Source organism: Pezoporus flaviventris, unplaced genomic scaffold (assembly GCF_033815535.1).
Source record: "Pezoporus flaviventris isolate CSIRO_AGI_PZ_B2104156 unplaced genomic scaffold, CSIRO_AGI_Pfla_v1 ptg000007l, whole genome shotgun sequence".
In the NCBI taxonomy this organism is placed as follows: Eukaryota; Metazoa; Chordata; class Aves; order Psittaciformes; family Psittacidae; genus Pezoporus; species Pezoporus flaviventris.
Window position 1 is genome coordinate 56752832 of NW_026892555.1, and position 22702 is coordinate 56775533.

The following is a 22702-nucleotide window of genomic DNA, read 5'->3' on the forward strand; positions in this document are numbered from 1 at the left end:
GGCCTTTCTTCCTGCTAATGACTGTATCATTCTCTTCAGCTTTCCTCGTTCTTTCAAGCCTGTTTCTGTTCTTGGTATTCTCAAATGCCTTGTTTGAGTACAGATCTGCAGGTCCCACAAGGCAGGTAATCCAGCTGAGAGACCTCTCTTAAACAGTTCAGCAGGTCTGGGGCTATTCAGCCTAGAGAAGAGAAGGCTGAGGGGGATCTGAGATGTGCACAAGTACCTGAAAGGGCGAGTGCAAAGAGGACAGAGGCAAGCTCTGTCCAGTTCCTGGTGACAGGACCAGAGGCAATGGGCACACACTGAAACGCAGGAGGTTCCCTCTGAACATCATGAAACACTTTTTCACTGTCTCCTAATGATAGGGTCTGCAAGCAGCTCACATTGTAGTTGCCTCACTTTTGGGCCGCTTTGCGTATGCATGTGTGTACACATGCATGTATCTACATTTATGTAGGTACATGTGCTCCTCTAACAATAAAAATTAACTGGCTGTTCATTACCTTTCTCACTAGGCCATAACTGTATAGTGATGACCTCCCCCCAGAGTTGTCCAGCCCTTTGGAAAAGCCAGCTACCATGCCATTGGCCGACAAAGAAGTCGAGACCTCAAAGTATGTGCCGTAGCTCACATTACAGTTCAGAAGTATCTGACTCTGCCTATGGTAGACTTATCTTTTTCTTAGCTGCATTTCACTGGAAGTTTATGCAGCATGGAGCAAGGAGGTGGCTGGTCTCTTCTCTCAAGTGACAAGCAATAGGACAAGAGAAAACAGCCTCAAGCTGCCCCAGGGAAGGTTTAGACAGGATACAGTGAAAAATTTCTTCACTGAAAGGGTAATCAGTCATTGGAACAGGCTGCCCAGGGAAGTGGTGGAATCACTGCCCATGGAAGTGTTCACTTTTAGATGAAGCCCTTAGTGACATGGTTTAGTGGTGGCCTTGATGACAGTGGCTGGGGCAGTAGTTGTACTTGGTGATGTTAAAGGTCTTTTCCAATCCTACCTGATTCTATGGTTCTGTGATTACACACCTTGATCAGACTATTTAACTGGTTTTGTTGGTTTCTTTTTTTCTCTTCCCCTGCCCCTCATTAGAGCTAAGGAGCTGCTAACATTAGATGTTAATGAGCTGCTGAAATTGGATAAACTATGAGAATTATTCACTTAATACCAAGAATTTCTGTTCCACAGCATTTCACTTTCTGTATACCACAGTTAGCTAAGTGGTGTCTGTATGCCTGACAAAATGAGAGCTGACATCCGTTTTGATCCTCATCTAGCTGCTGTCTAGACTGAGACAATGAAAACAATTTACCCCAGCAGTCCTTTAGTGGAAAATCTATACTGGAGAAAATGGGAGTAGCCAAGTAACTGTTAAATTAGTACAATCCAGTTCTCTTACTCATGCAGTTCACAGTTGGCTTTAAATAACTTTTAAAGAGAGGGGAACATTTATATAGTTTTGTATAGATTTGAATAAAGCTGTTTGCACATCTTTTAGATCCTATGTGTCAGCCTTGAGGTTTATTCTCTCTGCAAATAATGGAATACAATTGTTCTAACATTTTAATTTTGTGTGCCAAAGACTTTTGCAAGACTGCACTATTCTTGAGCTATGGTATTTTGAAATTGAAGGGGTCACTATATATTTAGTCTTTGTAACTAAATTTGTGTACACCCACATACACAACACTATGCTATATTTATTTACACAACTTGTAGCACTGCTTTATTGCCTAAGATGTGATATGCATATAAAAGTTCTTGCACTGAAGCCAAGTAACAAAGTACCATGGGAAAGGCATGTGACATGCAAAAGAAATAAATAGGATAATGATAGATGAGGTCTAAAGAAATCTCAAGGAGGTGGTGTTGGGATTTTTTTGGGGTTTTTTTTTTTTTTGTGTGTGTGTGTGAATATTATTTCTGCTATGAACATTTCAACTGAAAAACATAAGATTAATAGATTACTATTAATAGATCACTAAACTCACTGGATTTAGGAAGATAATTAGAGAAGGGAAAGGGATGACTTTGGTAAATTATTTGAGCAGGAGGTGTGGAAAAAAGAAGAGAAGGATAAGATGCAGAGAATACTGCTGAAGTTTTGAAAGGTACTGCAGGAGGAAGTGAACATTATGGGGAGATCAGCAATCAGTGCAACATTGAAAATTGAACAGTCAAGTTCACATACAAGGTTTCAAAGGCTCCTTCAAATCCATATTTTCTGGGAAGATATAATATTCCTTCTGCCCCAAATAGTTATTTTTTCAACCTGATAGGTGGGGAGATTCAGCAAAGGTAAGACACAAGCTTTGCCTTGTGGCCTGCTGAAGGCTGCTTTTCAGAGCTTTTTTGCTGTTGCAAGATTATATATCTGTTTGGGCAGGTTGTCCACTCTTCTTGCCCTGTGTGAAGGGCAAGGAAAAGGTCTTGTTGGTAACTGCATCGAAATTACAAAATGTGGACCTGTTTTTGCTGGAATGTGTGGAATTTTGCCTTAATAGAAATAACCTCTTTCAAATAATTTCCTGTCTACAATTTTGTTATCATAAACAGAATCACAGAATCATAGAATAGTTAGGGTTGGAAAGGTCCTTAAGATCATCTAGTTCCAACCCTCCTGCCATGGGCAGGGACTAAACCATGTCACCTAGGGCTCTGTCCAACCTGGCCTTCAACACAGAGTCATAAATAAAATACTAAGATTATTAAAGTTCTTTGTGCACATCTTTATTACTATACAGTGAATAGCATATCTGTGGCACCACAGAAAACTTCCCAGCCTGGCATGAAATTTTACTAGTATATTTTGACTTCATTGTGTATTATTTACTAAATTCATTTTCTATTATAGAACATGAAACATGTAAACATCAAAATAAAGTTTACAGAATGCTATTTGTGAACATTTACAGAAAGATTTTGCACAAAATGTTTTCTAGCTATTTACATTTTCCTTCCTGTCATATGAAATCTGAGAATGTGTGGAAAAACAGAAATGTAGTAGTAGATCCAGAATTTTCAGTTCCAGGGTAATTTCAAAATTAAGCGTTATTTCTTTGTGAAAGTATGACAAAACATTTTTCTTATTACTTAATAAGGTAGAGGCCTTCTGGACTTTGAAAATATTCACCTCCTTGGTATAACCTTTTATCAGACAGTTAAGATTACAGTGCTCACAGCTAAGAATTGCTGTTAAAGACTGTCCTGGGTTCAGCATGTTAAGCAAAACAAAAATACACTGTGGCAGTGAAGGGGAAGGGAGGTTGCCTACTTGAATTTGAAAGTGATAAGTGCACATTTGTGAACAAATGCTTCTTGCATTGTTACGTTTTTACTAACATACCTATGTTCTCTTAGAACTACCTGCAGGCTACAGAAAGAAGTGTTTTGTCTTCTGTAATGCAAGTACTATTGCAAACAAGAATATCAGTAACTGTATCATTTGGTATTGATTTTTGTAATACACAGTATGCACAGTTATACTCCCATCGATAGTTTATATTAGTGCTGTTTATTTCTCTCCCATTGCAGAGTAAGCTGCACTGATACAGAGTATCTTCCCATAGTGACTGCATCTATGATAGCAGGTTTGTGCCACTCTGTCAGTACCTTCTATAGATACAACCTGTTTCATAAATTGAACCAAACCAGTAAGGCAGTTGTTATTAATCACAGTTAAAGTTATAATAAACTCGTAGTGTTACAATTTTGTGTCTAATTAGAAGAACAGATAATTACACGTGATCTGGTACACTTTGGGTTTTTTCTACATGTTTTCATGAGAATGCTTGGAGTTTTTGCAAGGCACAGCATAAAGTAGAATCTGAATTAAAAACGTAATTGTTATGACCTTCTCACTGTTGACACTGGCAGCAGAATTCGGCTGGTCTTGCATTAACTTTTCACCTTTCTGAACAATTTACTTTTTAGATCAGGTTGAACTGATCCTTGGGGGGGGGGGGGGGGGGGAGGGGGATGGTGAGTTGGAGATTGAGTTAAAAATAAAATAAAAAATAATAACATTTTTACATTGTGTTTATCACAGAGACACCTGGTGGTCTTTGGGTATATTTGCAAAAAAACACATTTTGTTTTTTTTCTTTTTTGTTTTGTTTGTGGGTGTGTTTTTCTTTTTTTTGTCTGAGTTTACTTTAAAGTTTGCTTTATCATTTCTAATATGTCACATTTAGAACCTCCTACCACCTAATTCGAAAATGAAATTCAGAACATTTACATATTATCTGGTACATACTGGATATTGGTTCTTAGGTTGATCATGGGTATTTTTCTTGCATCTTCCCTATCAGAGCTATATGGAGGAGAGATTTGGGTGTATTATAGGGCTAAGTGAAGTAAAATTATATTTCTTCCAAAATGTAATGTTAATCAGCATTTGGTTTTCATGTTTTCAGCATTTGGTTTATGTGTTTTGTTTCTGATTTGTCTGTTTTAAGGGATTGAAATGATGACTAAAAAGTTATGTCAGAACTAGTTTAATGTTGAGATCAACCTATTAGTACATTAGTTAGTTGTAGTTTCTACCCTAGAAACACTAACTGACAAGATCAGGGCTTCGTCACCACAGAAAAGTTGTATAATACACCCCGCATATGGCATCTTATAAATAATAGCTAATTACAGGTAATTGCACTGTATAGTAGGTAATTACGTGGGATACTAAAGTTAGATCTCTTCTCACACCATGCCCAGACTGTCAGGCAGACAGACACAATCAGATCCTGGAACAACACCTCTGGTGTTACAGCAGCTTCTTTCAGTCTCCATCCCTAGCCACCCTGTCAGGGCAGCTCTTGGCACCCACACACAGCAGGGACCTGCTTGCACAGCTCCAGCAGATTCATGACCTCCTCGTCATGCAGCTGGCCATGGCCAGAAGCAGCTGCAAGCAGGTTGGCACGTACAGTCATCCACCTATGGCCTTCTAAACCAGCACCTGAGTTTTGCTTAGTCATGTGCTGCAGAGTAAGTTTTAAATGCTAGGTGTCAATATTTTACTCAGGGTGGTGGTGGGCAGGAGTCAAACTGAATTTTTGCGGCTAATATGAATACTATTCACTTCAAGGAATATAAATAGCATAGGAACATCCTTGTCCAAATTTAGAATGTGGTTTTACAGCTTTTACCTTAATGAAACAAAATTGGCATTGCTGTTATTTTTCTTGGAAATTATCTTTGTGGGTTGTTTCATTGGTTTGTTTTTTTTTTTTACTTCATTTGGCAGTTATCAGACCTGTGCCCATGATGTCATTTGAGAGTCTTTAAGGGCTAATTTGTGTAGTCATTTTAAGAAAAGTTTACAGACACTTTTAAGTGACTTTTTTTGCAATGCTTACAGGAATAGTGTTCACATCTGAATTTTTGTTATACTTACTGCAGGTATTTTCTGTATGTTACAACACTGATTTAATGCAGTTTGAAACTACAAGAGAATAATTAATGCAAAAGAGATGTGTGAAACTTTAGGGATCTGTCCTATGTATTTTGTATTTAGCTTTATTATACTTTAATTTTCACTCTTCTGCTGTTGCCAGAAAACTTGCCCATCACTCTGACTGTATGAACCATAGCAGATTCATGGAATTTTGTGGTGATCCAGAGGAAATGTTAGGAGTTATTCAACCATACTTTCTCCCCAACTTGGCCACATAATTTTCTAGCAAAACATTCAGCATATAGAAGGAAGGAGCAAGAGAACAAAGAAAATATGCTTTAAATTAATGTAAGTTAACATAGCTGGGGGTGTAATATACATCAGAATGCAGGAATAGTGTGGTCAGCTAAATTTAGAAGTATTCTTGGTGTGCTTCAGATGCTACCTGGCAAATAGGAACCTTGTAGTTCGAGTCAGTAGACAGGTAATACGTTGAAATGACATGTGGACAAAGTTACTAGTGAATTCTCAAGGACCTGATTCAGAGTATACTACATCTTGACCATTTTTATAGACCTGGCCTATAAAATTGAATGCCTGTATTTGCTAGTTTTGTGTTTCTTTAACAGAGAAAGACAGTTGCAGCCAAAGAAATAATGCTTTTGGAATTTACATCAAGTTGTTTGACAAGCTCTTGTTTGACTTGCTGGAACTGTGCAGGATCCAGGATCTGAGAGCAAGCTTCCATTATCATCACTGACTTAATAAGGGAATGGCTCCCAATAGTATGGGGTGCATTAAATGTCTCATACCAGCACCATATGAGAAATTAAACTAGAATACACTTTTGCATTAAGTTTTATCCTCATGTTCCTCTTGTTTCCTACTTGTTAGTAATTGTGCGGTCCAGGCTGGCCCTTTTCAAAGCTGTACCTACAGTTTCCTGGCCCATCAGTCAGCAGTTGGAGGCTTCTGGTCCTTAGCATTGTCTCTGTTATCCATTTTGTGTGACCAGGTTTTTGTCTTCTTCTTGTTTATGGTTTCCCCCTTTACTCATTATTGAGTAAAGAATGATCAATGCATTGAAAAGGTCCTTGATAAGATGATGACCTTAATGAAGCAGGTGCTCTCCCCTTCTATATTCCCTTATTCCAATCTATTTCCCATCATCTCTGATGCGGCACATCCTGGTTACTTCCTCCTGCAGCTTCTTTGCTCAGTCACAAGATGAGCAGGCAGGCAAGGAGCCCATCTGTGCTGGCCCCTGCCCCAGCCAGAGGTCCTAGACATCCCTGCAGCCATGTCCTTGCAGAGCTGCAGTTCCTTTTGGAGCTGTCTCTGGGTTAAGGCCTCTGCTGCGTGAGGGTATTTCCTCTAGTGGAGGTTGGGGACTGTTCTCTGTGGCATGTCACCATCACTACTGAGCACAGGGATGCTCTTCTTGACAGAGCATATGTCCCCTTCTGCACGCCCTACTGTGTCACCTGCTGTGTCTCTTGGCTTCCTCCCTGGGCGGTGCCCTGTGTCTCAGAGTGTCCCTCATTAGTCACACCAGAGTGGATCTTTAACTGCTGACTGTGAGGTCAAGAAGCAGATACATTAGATGAAGGATTCCAGTTGTGGCCTAGGCACAAATCAGGTAGATGGAGAGGGTTACTGTGAGTAGTGCCATCAAGGGACTAAGAATTCTTTTAAGACTAAGTCACTTTCTAACCAGCTGACACATGGTAACACAGTAACAAGCAGGGAATTTTGAGATACTGCCTTTACAAAAGAGCAGTGCTCTGTCTGGACATGCCACAGACCGTCCTTGTTTGTTTATTTTTAAGACCTCTGTGTAACAGTCATTAATCAAAACATAGCTGCCTTCTGATGATAAAGTTTATGTGTTTAGCTGCTGTTTTAGATGCAGAGAATATTTCAGATTTTCTAGTTTCTTTCTTCCCCCCACTCCTTGTTCCCATACAAGTAATAATATGTAAATTCTATAAAGCAAAATTATCAGAAAATCTGAAAGCATTTTCCTGTTTCAGAGATGGGAAAACTGAGACAGACAAGAAAAAAAAGAAAGTGAGGTGTCTGTGCTCTGCAGCTTTAAGAGAACCCAGAGTTTTATAATAAAACAATATCAGAAAAACCAAGAAATAGTACCTGGAGTTTAAAATCACTAGTTCTAATAAGTAGCCATTCAGCTACATGTTTGGAAAATATACTGCATTGGTCAAGGAAGGATAAATGCAAATGAACTAGGGGTGTCTTAGGTGAAAGGGAGGAATCTACAGAGGTGATGCCGAAGGTCTTTTCTCCTATGATAACTACTCTGCTTTGAAAATAGTCGCAGCGTACATTTAGAAATTTCCTATATGTGTCTCAAAACTAATGACAAATGCATTTGAAGCAAAAAGACTAAATTATCTGGTTTGAAACACTGTGTTTTGTTATATATGACTGTTCTAGCAACTGCTTTGTAGTACGGTAATTTTGCTTGTGTGTCTAATAATAATATTTTATATAATTTTCAGCTGAAGAAATTACTCATGCTTGTGCAATCAAGGAGACAGCTTTAATATCAAAGTAGCTAGTATAATTTGCTAATTATTCAAATTTTAAATATTATATCCACTGTAGGATGAATAATAAGCTAAGTTTTCATTTTCAATCAATTTGCTTAAAATATATTTCTACCAATTTTCAATCATTTTATGTGCAAAATTTAATTTTCATAATTACTCAGTAAGCAAATCTACATAAACAGAATCATAGAATCATAGAATAGTTAGGGTTGGAAAGGACCTTGAGATCATCTAGTTCCAACCCCCCTGCCATGGGCAGGGACACCTCCCACTAAACCATCTCACCCAAGGCTTCGTCCAGCCTGGCCTTGAACACTGCCAGGGATGGAGCATTCACAGCCTCCCTGGGCAACCCATTCCAGTGCCTCACCACCCTAACAGGAAAGAATTTCTTTCTTATATCCAATCTAAACTTCCCCTGTTTAAGTTTGAATCCATTACCCCTTGTCATGTCTCTACAGTCCCTAATGAAGAGTCCCTCACCAGCATCCCTATAGGCCCCCTTCAGATACTGGAAGGCTGCTATGAGGTCTAAATAAATACCACAGCTATTGACAGAAAAAATATAAGCAAGCACTTATATTATAACTTGAATTTTAATTTTATTTGATCCTACCAGCCAAAGTAGTCAGTTACTATTCACAATTAACTGTATGCTCAGAATGCAGACTAGAAACTGCATGGATACAATTTTCCAGTTATGTAATAGATAAATGGACTGAAATATTTTGAAGGAAACAATTGAAACAAAGGAAGAATAAAAAGATAAATTTACTTTAAATTTAAATTTACTGTATTGAAATAGTTTACCATAATTTATTATCCTGATATTGTGAAAAATCTGATTGCACGCCTCATTAGGCCATTTTTTATATATGTGGAAAACATATTGTCAACAAGACACTATGCAACATTTGCAGGAGGAATTGGGACAAAATGTAATTATAGTTGTTCTGCTGCTTACTTGTTCTTTCTTTGGCAACTCCATGGTTAAAATCCCTTAAAGTAGAAAATTATTTTGCAGTTTCAGGTCAGGGTGCCATATCAGATTAAATGTAAGTAAAAAAACAAACATCGACCACTGTAATTTTAGTATCTATAGATATCACTAACCACTCAAGAATAATCCCATTTAGTTTATGCAAGTTTGTGTGTGAGTTTATGCATATAATGACCACTACCCTTCTTGAATTTGAACAGATTAATTTGTTACTCCGGGTCTGCACATGTCCATGTATCACTGGATACCTAAGTACTTTCTGTCTCCTTCTACGGAAGCAGTTTTATAGTAGCATGGCTGTGGCATGGGCTGTAATGGAGCTGCATGGTGGAAAAAAAAATTAATAAATTAATAAATAATAAAAAAAATAATTTTTGTTTAAGAAGAACAATGCTGCATTGTTTCAGATGGACATGCAAGAAAATTTTTGTTTGTAAAGATTCTGACACTTTTGCTTCTTCAAGAGCTCTTTAACAAAGAGGGTGATTAATTGCCAGGGTTTTTTTTTGTTTTTTTTTTTTTTGGTAAAATAGTTTCTAAATTGCAGATAATAGCAAACATCTGCAGAGTTCTATTTGTAGAGCCAACAGGATGCAAGCAGAATGTGGGGTGCTCATGTAATAGCTATGATAAAAAACAGACACTGTGTTAAAGAAAACCAACCTCTTTGGCTGGTAACTGTTACAACTTCTGTATTGTAACTCTCTCTGTACTTTCTGCATAATATGTGTTCTGTTTAAAGAGAGGCAGTGTGTTTTGCAGAATTTAAACCATGTTACATTCACAATATTTCACACAGGACGTCTTTCCATGGTTGCACATGGGCAGAGGGGCGAAGATCACACCACCAGGGCATCCACCAGCAGCCCAAGCCTCTGAGACTGCAGAAGACAAAGGGAGGAACCCTTGGGCCATTGCTGGGGCCAGTGCCCCGGGGGGGGTGGGGGTGGGGGGGGAGGGGGGCAGGAGGGTAGCAAAAGGGCTCCTTATAGGAGGCCTTATAGGCCTCAGGGAAGGTCCTGGCAGACAGGTCCTTTCCCACCCTGTAGTCAGGGCCAGGGCAGCCAGGGGCAGTTGGGAAGTTCCAGGCACTGGACACCCCCTTGGTCTTATGGGTGTGCAGGGAGAGCTGTGAGAGCTGGGGAATGGTCCTGCTGGGGCTGGCAGTTGCAGAATGCAAGTGGGACCTTTGCTCTGGCCTAGCTTTGTGATCTTGCATTTTCTTGAGGTTGGAGGCTTAGAGTTAAGGTTAATGTTTTCCCATGGTTCAAAAGTCAGATTTATTTTTCATTAAAGTAATCTGAAAGTATTAACATATTATCCATCCACACCCCTTTTTGGTTTTGAGACATAACTGCAAAAATTTCATTGTGTGCCAGACAAGAACTTCAATAGCAACTAGATTTTTAGGATTCCAACCTCATGTAATTGACAGAAGTATAATTACAGAAGAATTTTCTAAATCCTGTCCCAAAATACCAAAATTTCAAAAAGACATATTCATCAGGAAAATACCTGCACGAGGTACAGAATTAGGTAGGTAATACAATATAGATGAATAAAATATTAGTTTCCTGTATCTGGTGGGGTACAAAAATGACGCACAGCTGGACGCCAGGCTGAGGTCCCTAAGAAAAACTTTCTCAGCCTATTTTTATAGCATGTGTAGGAAACAACCCTGTTGCCAGACACTTTGTTGGAGTTAGATCTGTGATATCCCCTCTGGAATGATGGCCAGCATCTTTGTAATGAACAGTTTAGCTTATGCCTTAGCCTTCCAACATCCCACTGATTTTCACAGAACTCTATGTCCTTCTTTTGGACTTTGAAGCTGCAAAAGAAACTTATGCTTCCCTGGCTTGTGAATCAGTCTGTCAACATCTTGGACTGTAAATTACAGCATGGTTACTGCAGTTTGCTTGAATTGGCAGAAACTAGTTGTACACATGTCAGCATCCTGTGATTATTAGCAGCAGCAGAAACTGGAGGAGTTAACATAAGGGACTAAAAATGATGTTGGGGGTTGCTGTTACTCTGTTCTGATTCTTCCATCCATGTGAGAAATTATTCTTCTTTTATTGATCTGAAAACATATGGTAGGCAGTCATACAATCTTCTTTGAATTAAAAAAAAAATAAAAAATAACTCCCAACATTTTTATTTATACTCTTCCAAATCTATTTGCTTGCTTTGGCACTTTCTTTTGCTCCTATATCTAAGAATGGGGTTTCTTCACATTTTTTAAAGATTCTAATCTGACAAAGTCTAGGAGTCTGACTTCCACATCGTCTGTCATTTACTTCCTGTGTCACATATACTGTATGCATTTGCTTCATATGCATCATAAAGTTGTGGGATCTAATGTTTGTATAGTACAATCTAATCCCTTCCACTGAGAAGTCTCAGAAAATTTATGCTGTTCAAAAATTTATGCTGTTGAAAAATTTATGCTGTTCAACATTAACTCTCAATAATATGAACATATAAACTACACATATAATTGAAAATCTCACTCTGGGAAGATTTACTTTGGCTTTGAGTTAAATAATTCAATATTATGTATGATCCATAGATATTCCCTGCATTATAACAATACCAATATGAAAAAAATATTAAGGAGTTAATGTTTTTATACACTAAAAAGGGAATGTGGGAGAAGTTGACATATTCCATGAAATAAAGCTTTTGTAATTTCTATTGTTCCTTTATCCCAGATATTAAATTTCCCTGTTACCAATTTTAGGTTTTATGAGAATAGTTTTACCATTAAACCTTAGAGTACAATATGGATGAATTTGAAATATCCATGAACACCAAGGAAAATGTGTGAGGCAGGAGTTCCACGTGAAGTCTGGAGGAGGATTTAAAAGACAGAATTTATTAACCTGCTGTGCCAGGGACTTTCTTTCTAAGAAGTCACTGTGTCTCAGGGTCTTAGTTTCAAGAAAAGGGAAATAGCATGCTAACAAAAATTTGCAAGAATTTATATATTCTGAAGATCTTCTGTTTCCAAATACCTGTAGGAATTTCTCAATAGGATTTCACCAGAATGGTTTGTGTCACTCTACGCTGATTTAGATGTACTTTTATTAGCTGCTTACATTGAGAGCATCGGTTCCAGTAACTGGAAATTAGTTTCTATATGGATTCTTCCATAGTGGTGTTAGATCAATACATGGTTTCTAAAAATATAAGTTTTCTAGAGCCATCAGGCCTTAGTCTGCTTTATTTTAATGGAAAACCCACAACAAATCAAAATCCAAATAAATGTTTGTCAGCAAAATGTTTTTTATTGAAGATGTATATTAGCAACAAAACTCTTGATGCAGAACTGTTGTCTTCAATTACCATATCATGGGTGCAAAGAAAAGGGGGGCTTACCTTCTAAAAATGGCAGTACTTTGAAAATTAATAAAACACCCTTTTCAGTCACTATTTTTGAATTTTGAGCTGACTATATAAAGACATGAAGTGCTGTCATTTTATTCTTTCTAAATGTTTCCTCTATATTTTTATAGTTGATGATTGTTAGAAATGTCTGTATAATAATTGCTTTTTAGTCTGCTTTCTCGTAGGACAGGAAAGCATTTTGCTAGCTGTACAATAGGCACAGCACCCTTTGTTAGAAGCTGAAAAGCCTCCTCTTTTTTTACTTTGGGCAGCTTTCACCATGACAAGAGATTCTAACAAAATACAGCTGAGGGGTATGAAGGGATTCTTTGTTGGGTAATACCTGTGGTGACAGACTAGAACTAGCAAGTGCTTAGGTGAGGTATTAATGTGCTTGCAACTGCTTTGAGAACGGCTGAGTCCTCTCAGGCCTGACAAGCTGTCGGTCAGCTGGGGAAGGGCCAGGCTCCTCCAAATGGGCTGACCTTTCCTGCTGCTGCTGCTGAGTTAACTGTCTTCCAGTTCTCTGGAGCTGGCATGTTGGAAAAGCCTTACAGTTTTGCATCAGTACTTTTTCCTTTGAGTCCTGGAGCTGTTAACTCTTGTTGCTTCAACAGTTGCACTTCCATCTGGTTTTACTTTTCTTATCCGGCCTAAGTTTAGCTCGCCTGCTTTCTCACACCTTAACAAGAATTTTCTCAGTGAACTGGAGCCAAGGTCGGGCAGAGGGGCCATATAAACTAGAGCTGTGGATCTTGGATGGCTGATTCCTACAGCAGAAGTGTCACGCAGCAATTAACGGGAGAAGTTACTGTGAGAAAAGTACTGGTACAGAAGCCCAGAAGACAGCAAAACAAAAAATCAAAGAGAGAGATGTGGAAAAATGGGCAAAAGAGCATAGCATATGTGGTTTAAGACACTGGATTCATCACATGAATAGGATCTATTCAAATTCTAGCTTTGAATTTCATGTTCCTGAATGCAGGTCTGAAGTCATGGCAAAGTATAGAGGTATAATTATGAAAGATAACAGTATCAGAGACAAATCTTTGTAAATTTGTATATGGGATTGACTTCTCTAATACATTTTTGGTTGTACTGTCTTATTTAAAAATACCTGATATTAACTGAACTGGAAAGAAAGACATCATTACATGCCTTGTGTCATGGTCCTAAGGCAGTGCTAGCTCTGCCTGCCCCTGCTCACTCCCAGGGCTCCCCCTGTCCTCCCCCTGCCATCATCCTGCCAGGATCATCCTGTGGTGCCCTGACCTTGCATGAAACTGTATTCAGAGAATATTAGCAGTAAAATGTCCTGTGCACAGGACTATTCATCAAGGCACAGGATGTCCAAAAGAAATGTTGCAGTCTCATAATGAATATATTAGTATCGATTCAAAAAACAAGTGAAATTTAACCACAGGGAAGGCAATATGGAATAGTTAGTAGTATTGCATTGTTGCTCAGGACATTATTTCCTTTTTTTTTTTTTCATGGTTCTTCTGCTACTGAGATGCTTGTAAGTATGATAAAGTCAAATAATTTTCCACCTAATTTCTTTATGGGAGAATAATAAGGATACTTTTGCTTTTGTTGAAATCCGCTATGTAGAGATCTGCGTTTAGGTTGGGTTTAGTGTTCAGGTTTTTGGGTTTTTTTTTGTTTGTTTTTTCTTTTTTTCTGAGATCTGTGGACAAAGAACTGAGATCCATACATGTGCATGACACACCTCAGCCAAAATCTGCAGAAACAATTTCCATAACTGTTGTGCTTTACAACACAGGTTGAATTTAAATACCTCTATCTGTTCTCAGTCTTACGGCAGGTTTAGGCCGGGTAGAATTCACTGAATAAGATCTTCACTCTTCAGTGTTTGCTCACAATGTTCACTTCTGAAAACAAACCAGGCAAGAGTTCTGGCTTATTCATTATATGTTATTTCATTTTTAAGCTTATTTTGACAGTATAAATGCTTCATATGATCATAGAGTAATGTTGAGTTTGGATACTATAGCCTGACTCACAATGCCTAAGTTGCATAGTGTTCCACAGAACAGCAATACATTGTTACTAATATTTAAGTCTTGTAAACATCATTATGGATAAATAATTTACAAAGTTACTTACCTGTTTATCAATATTTCCTTGATACCCTTCGTTTGAAACAGGTTATTCTTAAGCCCAAGTGCCTGTACCATTGTCTCAGCTTCACTAGTCAGCTCCAATCAGGACTCTCTTACTGAAACCATAAATAGTTTTAATAAAACTGATATAGGAGCTGATTTAATCTTTTCCCATGCGGGAGCCGCATGAATTCAAGCTGAAATAGAATATGCTTTTAACTACATGAAAACATGTATCCCTCCTAGAATGTGGATTGAGCAAAAACCATCTGAAAATACCAATATGTGCATGTCCAATCTTCAAAACGTGGCAGAACTGGTGTTTTCCACATTTGGAAATGATAACATGTGCTGAGAATTGTCCCAGAACATTTTTGTTGCTGAGTCACTTTCATTGGGAAGTTAAATAAAAGTCCGTCTACAACATTTTTTTTTCTCTTTGTATTTTGCCATGGTGACAAGAGACATCATTTTAATGTAATTATAGCCATGGTTGTTTTTGATAGAGTATGAATCTGTAGTTCCATAACTTACTAGATTTATAAACAACGACTTCTGCAGCACAATTATTGCTCCAGAAGCATGTATTTCCTGGAGAATATTTGGTCACTATCAGGAAAAACACATATGGATAAATAGATAGGAAATTAGATATTTTGAATATTATATTAACAATAATATAAACACAAAAATATTCTCAAAACTTCTAGTTGATTCCATAACACAATGTAGTTCAATTTTGAAAGCTTGCAAATTATTTGTATCATAGTATACACAGAAAGTTTTATATAAGCAGATATTCTTGATTTCAGCATGATTTCATATAGATAACATAAATAATCTCTAAAATGCTTTATTAGCTATTTCTTTTTAAATTCTGCATTTCTCTTATTCTAGAATATTAATATTATTAGCAGAAAAAAATCTGGGCTAACTGTGGTTTTGTGCTCACAGGGAAAAATGGGAAAACAGAATAACTTCTAACGTTAGTTGTAGTCTAGTTCAGGAAACCCAGACAGAAAGCCTTATTGTAACCTTATCCTGTTTAATATCAGACAGCCTATTAGCTTTCTAATGTGTATTCTGTTGACTTTTTAAATTGCATGTGTATTTCTTTATGTTAGCATGATAATTGACATATAAATATATCAGGAGAAATATAATATATAGAAATGAATAACTACTGAGTAAAAAAGAATATTTGCACAGGTTTAATACCAATGCAGGTGTTCTCACTCATCATGAAAATCAGATATCTACAGGATTCTAATCTGCTGAAAGCAGTTTTTCCAGTTTCTCTGTCCTCTGATTGCTAATTAAATCTTGTTGAGCCATTTCAACCTATTGCTCAGAATCTCAAGCTTTGGAAGATGATAATATTTTAGATGAGATAAAGTAAGTTAAATTTACTCTGAAAGTGATATCTTATCTTTAATGTGGAAATGATATAACTTGGCCTGGGAGGACATAAACCACCAGTGCATATATAAGATATGTTCTAAATGCATGTGATGTTGAAACTGGAAAAATAATAACTAAGGACTAACAGGTCAAATTGAAATTTAATTCAGATTTATAAAAGAGAATTCATTAATTGTTAGCCAGATATCATATCTTGGTGCACAAAAAGAACAGTTTAAAGCCAAAAGCATGTGGCTGATTTTAGATAACCTGGTGTCATGTGTCTCCTCTTAGTAGTTAACATTTACTAAAGCTAATAAGGAAGAAAAAACTCATGTAAAAGATTTCCTGAGGTTTTTTTTTGAGTATTGTAAAACAACATGGCCAAAGGTCTAGACTTACTACTATGGGAAATAAAGTTTAAACTGGACTCAGGATTCCCATTAATAGGTTTCCATTAAACATAACCATTCAAAAATAGAATTCAGTTAATTCAGTAGTAGTCTTAATAATTTCCTGGGAAGTGGATGCGCTTCTCAAGCTAATCCATAGCAGGTATTTTCATATGTGTTAACGTCAGGACTCTCAAGGGTAGGCTTAGAATGGCTTTGTTTACCAATGGGCTCCTTATTACCAAGAGATTATGTGGAACTTTTTTTTTTTAAAAAGATGTACTGCACAAAGTGTGGATTATTTTAGATGCAAGACATTTGTGACAATCTTGACCCTCAGCTGCATCATGCTGTCTTCATGGGTATTTACCTGTTCAAACCATTGCCAACAGGTAAATTTTGAAATAGAATCATAGAATAGTTAGGGTTGTAAAGGACCTTAAGATCATCTAGTTCCAACACCACTGCCATGGGCAGGAACACCTTCCACTAAACCTTACGCTAAACCATATCACCCAAGGCCTCCTCCAGCCTGTCCGTGAACACTGCCAGAGATGGGGCATTCACAGCTTCCTTCGGCAACCCATTCCAGTGCCTCACCACCCTAACAGGAAAGAATTTCTTCCTTATATCCAATCTAAACTTCCCCTGTTTAAGTTTGAACCCATTAATATGTTAATAGAGATGGCTGTGAGGCTACATGGAAAGAGACAGATAAATTGTGCGTAGTTCCTTTAATAAAAGGGTATTTTTAAACTATAATAAAGATTCATGTCTTTAGATTAACGGCAACGCTCTTTTGCAACCGCTTCTAGTACATGATATGGTGTAGTAATTGCAGCATATTTGTGACATACAAGTGCATCCACAAATACTGTTCCTGCTGTCATAACTGAAAAGTGATTTGCACCACAACTATAATTCAAGACATTTGCCTGACACTCTGCCCAGACCAATGCACTCTTTTTTTTTTTTTTTAATGCTCTTCAGTAATATTGTTGGAAGTAGTTTGCATATCTCTTTGTGGCACTTTCTTATTCTGTCTGCAATAGTTTTAGGTGATTAATAATACTTGTTTTGAAGTTGTGATTAATTAATTTTACAATAATAACAGGTAAGTTAACAAATAATAGAATAAAAGATTAAAGAAGAGTTCCCTATTTTTCTCATTAGGCTCTTGAGAAATTACTTAATTGAAATTGGTTATTGAATTATGCATAAGAAGTACATTCTTGATCACTCTTTAATGGTGCAGAATAGCCTTGAGTAAAGAAAACTGCAGAAAGATAAAAGTATTCTATTGTTGTAGGTAACATTTGTGTATGAAAAACAAAGAAAGAAAATTACATTTACCCAATCCAAAACCAAAATACATATCGTGCTTGACTTTCTACATATAAATATGATCTGTGTTCTAATTTTTATTTAATCCTGGGTAAGGACAACTGACTTGGTAAATGTCATCACAGTAGTATGGAGGAAGGTCTTGCACACATTCATGCTTTTCAAAGCTCTTTAATTGCTAAGGCACTAACTTTCAACAGCTGTATGCTGCTGATGTTCATCTTGGTTTTGGACTACAGGAAAAAATATCAGGAACACGTCTCTGGATATTATTTATAATATTCTGATTTAATTACCCAGTTATGAACGCTCCTTTTCTGAAATAGATGCAGAATACTCAAAAACCTAAATGAAAATATTCTTTTTATTAATAACATAGAACCTTCAGTCTTGCCAAATTATGTCACTTAAAATGCTAAAGATACAAGATGTTTTCATTATTGAGAATAGCAGCCCTACAGATGGGGAAATGCTGTTGCTTGTAAAAATTAATAAAACATAACTTTTAAACTTTTTAACTGTGTTTGTAGTGATTACATTTTTTGTGTCAGTTCCTGTTGCTGTTTGAACATAGAGTACCTGCAGTACTGTTAATCCTAGTAAAAGAAATAGCTAGTTCTACTTCAACAACAGCAATTATGAGTTTTCATTCATAGTGAAAAATTGGAAATACTTGTTTTTTTCCAGAATGGGATAAGTGGTGTTTATAATACAAATTTAGACATCTTTCCTGCTTAAGTATGTTCTGATTCTTATTCTTAGGTTAATCGAGGGGGGGAAGGAAAAGATTATTTCTAAGGCTGTACTTATTAATAGCAGTCACATTCTAAGGATGCAGAGTAGCATCTCATCCTGAAGTCTTCCCCACATGATAATGGAAGATGTATATACTTCTTGTACACTTAACAGCAGTATTTTTCAAACTTTTTTTGAAAAAAAAACCAAAAAACACCCCAAAATCCACAACCAAAAAAAAAACCCTCTTTTATTTTCTAATTGATATCTGAGGAAAACAAACTGAGATATCTGAGCATATGATGATTATTCAAGAAATATATTTTTCCTAAAAATGTGAAACTTTGAATTTTTTATTATAGTGCAGGTCCTTTCACATTTTTCATCAGAAATATATGTAGATATTACTTGATTTCTTTTATAGGAATGTGTTGATTAGTACTGATTCACTCAAAGCCAGGTTTTTGTGTTTGATTAAGATGATGAAATAAAAAGTTTTGCCAAGTCTTTAGCTTCTTTGCACCCACATATACATATCTTTCTAATGAGTGCATTAGCGAATAAATCTAAAATTCACAGCAGCATCACACTTGTATGCAGTTAATGAGATGTTTGGCAAGGTCTGCTGCAGAGATGAGATTAAAAATATGACATTTTTCCCTTATCTGCTTCTTCATGCTTCATAGGTACCTTCTACTTTCAAATTGTTTTCTATTTATTTTCTTCATTTAAGGCTCTATATCTAGGGTTCAGGTACAGTAAAGAATGGCCTTCTATCCTTATATTTTTCAAATGCATTGCGATGTTTATTGCTTCACTTGTGTGAAACTGTGCATAGCAACAGGTAAGATTAAAAAACAGTTTCATCAACAAAGAAGGAGTGTTTATGTGTTTTTTGAGAATACTTAAGGAAGACCAATTTCAAGATGTACAATTCTAGTGCTTCAGACCCCTCTCTATTTTCTAATTAAATTAATAGAAATGTTTGGATTTATTGCTGTTTATGCTTGAAGTGCTTTATTGTTTTTTGGCTTGAACAGTATTGAGATTTATTTTCTTATACTTGCTAAGGAAATTGCATCAATATAGTAAATATTGCTCACTTCTGTATTTTGAAAAAGACTTGCTCTGTTTAATTTGTCTCAGAGGAGAAAGTTAATCTTCCTTATTGGCTCAGTAATCCTAAAAAGGATCAGGTCTCTTCCTTCATGACCCCCAAAGTGTTGGATCTTGATATTTTAAAATTCAAAATTTGGCTTTCATGTTCTGTTAATGTTTTTTGGTGGATCTTGGAAAAAGCAAGCCAGGCATACTGCCAAGGCTCATATGTACTTAAAGTGAAGGGAGTCTATCCCACATTAATCAGGGGTGCAAAAGTTCAGGTGACCTCTGACTCCATGTATCAGAACATATGTTCTAGATTACTGATGCTGTTTGAAGTCTTTATCATATTTTCTCAATACAATTTTCTTACAAGAATAATGATCACAGCCTCATTCTCTTGAAAAGCATAGGAATATTCTTAGTATGAACTTACTAAGAATTGTTGACATACCTGGAAACTTCTGGGAAGACAATTCCGCTCCCTATGTGAAGGTCATGTGTTAGCAAGCTTGCATGTTGGCATCATCTATTTTGTAATTATTACAGTGATAGGCCAAACATCAAGGTCATGTTCAAACAAGACTGAAAAGGAAGAATATATTTGCAAGCAAAAATATAAAAATAGCTGACTATTCCACTTCTCTTTCTTTCAATAAAAAATTAAATTGCTTACCAAATCTAGCACCATACACGTGCCAGGTTCCTTGCTACCTTTCCCTAATAATATTGCATAGTACTTCCCCTAGTAGGTTGCTATTATCAGGAAGAGTTGAAAAGTTGCAATCCGGTAGCTTATTTAGTACAATAAATATGGGTTTTTCTTTGTTTGGGTTTTTTGTTTGTTTGGGTTTTTTGTTTGTTTTTATTCTCTTACAAAGTTGACAATATACTACATCAAAGTTTATAAAACCTGTCATCTGCATAGTTTGGTCAATACAATTTCACAAGGTAACTTCCCAAATTTACAGTATAAGATTTTTTATTAAATTTTAATACATCTTTAACAACTGTGTAAAATCAAGATTCCTTCAAGAACTGTCATTTACTATGGAATGTAACAGAATAGAGCCTGAGCTTTTGTTATAGCTTTACTTTTCATCTATTCTGCATTATTTTTTATGTCTTTTTTCTTGAAGAGTATGGTTTTCCTTTCCAAAAAGTAGTCAGGAGAAAAAAAACTGGAAAAGAGGGTTTGAGAATTTTAAGACCTCCGTGACAAAGAATTCATCATAGTAAGTATCTAAAGGGAAGGTGTAAAGAGGATAGGGCCGGACTCTTCTCAGTGGTGCCAGGTGATAGGATGAGAGACAATGGGCATAAACTAAAACACAGGAAGTTCCAGTTGAACATAAGGAAAAACTCATCTACTGTGAGGGTGACTGAGCATTGGAACATATTGCCCAGAGAGCTTCGGGAGCCTCCTTCCCTGGAGAGAGTCATGAGCCATCTGGACACGTTCTTAAGCAATGTGCTTTAAGTGATGCTGCTTGAGCAGGAGGGTGGAATGGATGACCCCAGGTGGCCCCTTCCAGCCTCAACCGTTCTGTGATTCTGTACTTCCAACAGTGCTACTTCCTTCATGTGGTGTACTAATGCTTTCTTTCTTGTTTCTTTTTTTTTGTTTTTTTTTTTTTTTTTGTTAAGTTTTAGATGATAAATGATACATTCTCTGTTACAGGTCTTCACTTGTGAAGATATTTTCAGTTGTGATCAAAGTCACATGATTTCCTCTCAGATAAAACTAATGTGCATCAATTTATTTAGAAACTGAGAATTTGTTTGAATATGGGCAATGGAACATGCTTCTTGGGTGCATTCAGAGATTGCAGTAAGTGAATAATGGTGAAAAATGAGTTCTGTAAGTAAGTCATGAATGGGTTGGAATGTGGTTAGCTACAAAGAAATAAAATACTGTGTAAGTTATGATGTGCATATAACTTTATTTTTAAAATGTGAATTGATTTCTTGCAGTAGGGGTAATGGAATGTAGCCAGAGATTTTTCATAATTTTCAACAACTTCTAATTAGTGAATCAATTATGAGAATACATGTATTGGCTTGATGGTACACAGTTATGCAGTGGGAAAAACTAGTGTGATTATAGGATATTGAAAACTCGGGAAATATAGTAAGAGCAAGTAGTGGCATAAGAATCTACCCAACCTGGAAAATATTATTACTTGTGCTTAACTACTGTGATTGGAATAATTAGTTTAAGATTCTATATAATATTTATATATATTCTATAATAATAGTCTGGGGTTACGGACTCCAGTTTAGAAAGGTAGGGAGAAATAAAAAACTGAATAAAGCAATAGTTAGTGAAGAAAATGTGGGAAAAGTTTTATATTGCATAAATGGCTTATACTTTAAAGAAAAATGTGGGTTTAGTTTTGATAAAGCCTGACCAATAAGAATCATTTTCAAGTCACTGTGGAGTGGCTTTACTGCTGTAAATAATCCTGTTGGCCACATCCCAGTACAGTGCAGATGAGAAGAGGATGAAGGAAATTCTGTTGTTTACATATGTGTCTGTAACACTGAAAAGCAAGAGGAGCCCAGCAAACTCGGAGGGTAAGGGCTCTTAAGCATGTGGGTTTGCTGTTTAATTTTTATATTTCTCTTTAGAGACAGAGTATGAGTGACTATAATGCTGATGATAAGAAGGAAAACAATCTGAAATATCCAGCAAAACTATTGAAGATCAGAAAACAGTATTTGAAATACATGGCTAAGTCAGATTTAGCTATATTTTTCTCATCTATCCTTTTCACTACTGTCAGGGAGTATTACTTCTAACACCCTATTAAATGTAGCTTGTTTTTCAGATGTAGTAGGACCTTTACTTACCATAATCAGGTAAGTTTTCAAAATCTTCACGTGGCAGTTTGTTAAATTATTATTTCTTATTTTTTATTTAGAAATTAGTATAAGTGCAGAAAGTTCAAGGATTATACTGTTTCAATACCGAAAAGCTTTTATAAAGCACAGTAATATGCAATAGGATAAACTGATAAAACATTCATAACTTTTAATCATTATTGGTATTATGAACATGTATCATGAGAATATTGTTATGAGTTTGCAGCAGTTCATATTGCATTTTTTTTGTTTGTTTTCACAGTGTTTCTATTTTTATAAATTACACTAGTGAGTTGTATAATCCTAACTTCCTTCAGAAAATACCTGATGATAGAATAAGAAAAAAGAGTGTTAGCTATATGATATTTAATTTAT

General features: G+C 36.3%; 1 protein-coding gene across 1 annotated transcript in view; it reads left to right on the forward strand.

The window, feature by feature from the left end:
- The first annotated feature begins 21767 nt into the window (after positions 1–21767).
- Positions 21768–22702, forward strand: part of CCDC102B (coiled-coil domain containing 102B) — a 135818-nt gene continuing 134883 nt past the window's right edge. The window contains exon 1 of the mRNA XM_061448883.1: positions 21768–22039. The gene's annotated coding sequence lies outside the window, so the exon portion shown is untranslated. The remainder of the gene's footprint in view (positions 22040–22702) is intronic.